The 6025-nt window shown below is 42.2% G+C and overlaps 1 pseudogene across 1 annotated transcript; it reads right to left on the bottom strand.

The window, feature by feature from the left end:
• Positions 1–2010: 2010 nt before the first annotated feature.
• Positions 2011–2703, bottom strand: LOC310790236 (methyl-CpG-binding domain protein 3 pseudogene; annotated as a pseudogene). The gene has a single exon. The product of its transcript is annotated as a methyl-CpG-binding domain protein 3 pseudogene (transcript).
• Positions 2704–6025: the final 3322 nt, after the last annotated feature.

Genomic DNA, 6025 nt, shown 5'->3' with positions numbered 1-6025 from the left:
CTTCTTTTTTTTATATATTTATTTCTCCTTTTCAGTTCAAATATATTCAAAGTTCAAAGAAAGTTTTTTCAAGTTCAAATGCATAATGTTGCCAAAGTCAAATAGGCTATCTGTTGCCATCTTCAAGTTGCATTCAGTGATGTTTTTGTCTTCAAATAAGTGTTAAATGGTGTTAAATCTACATTCTGACAGCAATCACTGAAATAGAGTGTTTGGTCAGTAACTCGGAACTCCCAACCTGCCGCTGTACCCTGTCTCTCTCCTGTAACCCTGCATGCAGAGTGGACGTATCTCCGCAACTGTAAGTCGGAGAGACTCAGGGGTGGTGGCGTTGGATTCGGGGTGAAAAAATACATATAGTAGGCCAGGGGCCGCGGAAGGCTGTTCAAGTAGGTCAGGCTCAACCGCAAAAATTAGACTAGACTACATCAGACAACAATATGAAACGTTTTTGAAGTTTACTCCATTACTTAAATGAAGCTTATTATCGGAGACAGGTGAGTTTAGGCTATTTGCATAGGGCCGTGCGGCGCTGTCCCTGGTACTGAAATGGAGCGGAGTTGTGGTTCCTATAGCCTATATCAATCCGATTCCGATATCAATCAATTAATTAATCAAGCATCACTTCGATTCAGCCTCGTGGTTTAAATAGTGCTACTACTACTTTGCGAACAGGAGGGATAGAATAATACACATCAAAGTAGTGAAACACAAAAAAAGCACCAGCTGATGCTGCACCTCGGCAACACACACACTTTCTCCCCTCCCTCCTCCTCCACACACACGCCAAATGCAAACTTTTAAGAGATTGTTAATGTCAGACTCACCATATCTTTCTCTCTCTATCTCTTTACATTCTGCCGACGAAGAACTGCGTTCTGTTGTCGTTGCTCTGGACGAACTCCCTTGTTGCAATCACCGAAACATCCACTTTGTCCAAAGTCCTTGTGTGTATGGGCCGCACATCAGGCTATGAAGTCTTTTTTGTGTCATTGTTGATCGCATATAGGTCTTTAAACGACGGAGGGACGAGAAAGACCTCTCGGCGCTGGCAGACGACACGGGGATTGTATAAAACAACTTTAACAGTTTGTGTACATCTGACAGGAGTGTTTTTGCCACAGGTGTATTATTCATTGCTGACACAACAGATGACATGGTTAGGGGTTTGCCTGCTTCCTCCTCGCCCTCCTCGAAAAGCTTGATTGTGTCTGGCAACATATCAAGCTGTGTGCTGAGAGAGTCAACATTCAAATCCTTCTCGTAGAGACACAGAATAGCAGACGGGAAACCGAACTTTTCCCCTTCAGCTGCAGACACAATCAGGCGCTCCAGGGCAGCTGCCACATGCAAGTCTCTCTGCACAAAACGACGGTCCAACTCCCCAAAAGTAGGTTTAGTACAGCTGCTTAGCTTCAATATATACAGGAATCGTGCATTTTGTGATAAAAGTATGAAATTTGGTACACTTATAGCCAAAGGCATTCTCTAAAGATTTGGATATGGAGGCATCATGAATTTTCAACATGGCGTCCATGGCAGCCATTCTTCCAATATGTCCGCCAGAAACAACAGTTTTGTTATGATTGATGACTACAAAATAATATTTCAGGCTTTTACCATATATTATAGTATTTGGTAAATGTCTTTTGAATAATTGACCATCTCATTGAAAATTCAAAATGGCCGCCTTTTGTCCAGACTGGTTGGATATGGATGATCTCTGTGTCAAAATATGTTTTTTTTCTCTCTTTTTTCCCCCCTTTTTTTTCTCTGCAGAAATTGAATTATAAACTCTAGAATTTCTAAGAAGCTTCCTTCCATCTCACAAAACTTGTTCTAGCGACCTTGCCCTAAAGTGCGCGTTTATATATGGAGAACAAAATGAAGATACCCGATGTTATTGTTGAGTAAATGTCCACATATTGGCATGCTGAAATGGCCATACATGTATGTGGAGATCTCAGTCATTGTCAATGTGCTATATACACCCTCCATGTCGTCACTGTCCTATACACCCTCCATGTCTTCTTCACAATGATCAATGAAGGCCTTGCCCGGTGGATGGGGGGTGTTGAGCCAGACACCTGGGTTCTTCTCGACAGTGGCAGACAGCTGGCCGGTGATGGGGGCGGTGCTGGTGTGGAGCGCGCTCGCAATACACACCAGCGCCCCCCAGCAAGACAGGGGAGTCTTGTCTGTGCAGCCTGGCCCGACACCTTGCAAGCCTTTGGGCAGCTCCAGAGTTTTCACCAGCAACTCTTCTATGTCAGAAGCATTAGGACCGCTCGGTCTCTTCTGCCAACACAGATGTCTGGGCTGGTCGCCGGCTTTCTGAGGATCTGTCTTGACTTTGTTGCTGGGATGGTTGGTAACCTTGGTAACCGGCTGCTTGAAGATGGAGGTTGTCTGTCTGACTGGGAGTGACGTGTTCAGGTCACGTTTGTTCTTGTTCTTGTTCTGGTTCTTGTAGTGCAGTCTCTGCCAGTTCTTCTTCCGCTTGCTCATCCGCATCTTCCCGGTGCGGAAATCAAAGAAGCTGAGGTCCATCTGGTTACCAAGGTAATGGGCCAGCTGAGGCTTGCTCCGAACCCTCTTCCCAGACGGACTAAAATAATAGACATCCTTTTTTCCAGCTGACCAACCCAACTTTCTGGTCACTTCTTCCATTTTCCAGCCGTTGGGGAGAGCAGAGCAATCCATCATTTTCATGCATAAGGCTTGCTTGCCCACTGATGATGTCACAACATCGCATCACTGATGACAGCACACTTGCTCAAGTGACATCACTGATGACATCACTTCCGGGACTTGACATCATGATGTCACAATGCCGGGACTTTATGACATCACTGATGACATCATCAGGGGGACAAAAATTTAAACAGAGAAACATTGCCCACATGCTCCCTTTTAGATAGATAGATAGAAATGGCTGTACAGTACTCAGTGACAGAAGGCAATCCTTTGTTCTGAAACACTACAATTCCATATCACTGACCTTCAGAAAGGCTCAACACAGTGGGCAGAATGAAGTGTAACATATCACTGACCTTCAGAAAGGCTCAACACAGTGGGCAGAATGAAGTGTAACATATCACTGACCTTCAGAAAGGCTCAACACAGTGGGCAGAATGAAGTGTAACATATCACTGACCTTCAGAAAGGCTCATCACAGTGGGCAGAATGAAGTGTAACATATCACTGACCTTCAGAAAGGCTCAACACATTGAGCAGAATGAAGTGTAACATATCACTGACCTTCAGAAAGGCTCAACACAGTGGGCAGAATGAAGTGTAACATATCTCTGACCAAGTTTGATTTTGGCCATAATGACTGCCATCTTGAAAATGGTCATAGGTCAGCAGTGGTCAACAGTTGTGAGTACTGATGTCATCAGTTGTGTTGTAGAAGGAAGCTTCTGGCCAATTTCAAGTAAATTTTTTGAATTCTGCATTGGAAAAAATGACTTATTTGAAACTGGGATCACCCATATCAGACAGCCACAGAAGTGACGGCGGCCATCTTGAAAATTTAATTAATTTTTTATTATCCAAAAGACATTTACCAATTACTCTTTATGGTAAATAAGTCTGAAACATCATATTCTATCCATCATTCATAAGAAAACGGTTGTTGCTGGCGGCCATTTTGAAAAACGGCTGCCATGTTGAGAATTCACGATGCCTCCATATCCAAATCTTTTTGGACTACCTTTGGCTATAAGTGTACCAAATTTCATGCTTTTATCACAAAGTGCACGATTGTTTTGGTTGTCTGCTGCACTAGTTGGGCTCAAGCCCTACCGGCCCTATATAGGCTCCGCGGCCCAAGAGTCCTTATAGGCATCGTGATCTGACCTTCCGTTTGACCAGAAAACACAAACATTCCTCTGATTGGATAGTGGGACGGGGAGAAAACAAGGAAAAAAGATCAATCTAATCGCGGACCACTAGGGGGCGTCCGAAGATCACTGTTTGAGAAACACTGGTTTACTGTATATTTTACAGCCTTTTACTGTACTTTGCTTTTAACAGGTGCTTCTAATAACATCTAGGGACAGGCATTGCAAATGAGCCTATAAGCTATAAATGCTGTGTTACATGTCATCGGACATTGGCAAATGTTATATGTATCTGTCCCTATATAAATAAATTAAATACATGAATGAAATGAAATAATAGTTTTGGATTTTTTTTTCCATTTTGATTGCTTTTGACTTTTTGTTTTCCAGAAGCACTGTATATGTCAGGTAACGGGCCCTGTCACACTGCCTGGCTGGGATCAGGCTCCCTCTTGGGGGAAGCAGGATGCCAGGCTGGGCGTACTTTGTCACGATAGCTTCTTTTCAAACAGACTTTAGATTTATGGGATTTCCTCATTGACCATTGATCATGTTCCACTCTCATCAGTCAGTCATATGAACGTAATCGCATCAGTTTCTCCTGACTTTCGCCTCCATGATGCCTAGCCCAGGTTGCTAAGCGAGGGACACGGCAGAGGAGAAGGAAGATGGATCTATGAAGAGATATGTCACCCAAAATACAGGCTTATGTACGAAATAAACTTACAAAGACCAAAACTAAGGACATTTTCTTGATAATTGTAGTTTATTTTAGTTTTGTAACGTCAAAAAACAGCAGTAGCGAGCACACTCCAAAATAAAGTAAATCAAGGTGCAGGGCCAAGGTAGAAACGTAAAAAGGAGAAAAGGCCAGCACAATGTCCTTTAAGCGTTTAATAAGGTTTAGTAGGCTACCACAACAAACAACGTATATTGTACACAATTTAGCTGATAGCCCAGCCCAGGCAGACACGATCAGGGATTTAACCACCGCAGTAAACGCACATCTGGAGCAGACGTCTTGTGTTCTGTTCTATTCTAGAACCCCCAAACCTGTAGTTTAGAGCCGCAGCACCGTCTTTTGGTGAGTCAGCCCATATCGGCGGTTTTTCTATCTACACGGCTCTGTGTGTGTAGTGTACGTGTCAGTCGACTGTTTTTTCCAGTTTGTTGTGTAGGCCTATACTAAAGTTTAGTTCTATCAAAACGGACGTTTGAAACACACGCAGCTTTCACGGAGGACGGAGGAGAAAAAGAGGTCCAACAGTCCAAGCCTGGTAATATTTTAAACACTGTCAGCGCTAACCGTTTCACTGCCAAACTCTTGTTAGTGATACTGTAGCTGTGCTGTGAAGGTTTAAAGTGGTTGTTTTTTTGAAAAGGAAAAAGCTGCAGGTATCATTATGGAAGAAGGTAGAGCACACTTACTCCATGCCATAGTTTAATGAGACAAAAAATAGGACAATGTTTCGATCCTACACGGTGGAGCACTGTAAAAAAAATACTGTAAAGTGTATTAATAAAAAACTGTATTATTGTAGGCTAACTGTAAAAAGATTAAAAAAAATAATCGCATCCTTTTGCGGTTATATAACGTGCTGACATTGCGATTGCGATTCGATTAACCATGCAGCACTACAGCTTACACAAACATTTTTGTAACTTTGCTTCAATAGAAAATTAAGATTCATGTAACACTTCGTTTGCATGAGGTAGGACCATCTCACTCAAACACATCTCAAAATAAAAGTGTTCCAGGTTACTGCACAGAGCTTTTCTTTTTTGTGCAAATACAATGAATATAAAAATTAAATTACAGTAGGCCTATATCCCACAGCTATCGTGCATTTACTTTTCCAAAAGAAAACGGGTCCACATCAAAATGTCATCCATGGACAAGGAGTTTATTGTTTTTTTTTGTTTTTTGTTTCAATTTTTTAATAGAACAATGAACAAACAAGACAAACAGCCTCAGACACAGGAAAATAAAAATAAAATAAAATACATACATCAATGACATTTGGCATTGTTAACGTGGGGCTACCAGCCACAAAAGGTGCTTATGTGCTTGTGAGGGATATTGTGACTGGGCAAGCTGGGCTACACCACTGTGTACACACAGGAATAGGAAATGATGTTGTAGTATTTGAAATATGTTGTATTTGCATTGTTATGCATTG

Source organism: Poromitra crassiceps (genome assembly GCF_964638095.1).
Source record: "Poromitra crassiceps genome assembly, chromosome: 15".
NCBI lineage: Eukaryota > Metazoa > Chordata > Actinopteri > Beryciformes > Melamphaidae > Poromitra > Poromitra crassiceps.
This window is presented reverse-complemented; position numbering and strand designations above follow the sequence as displayed.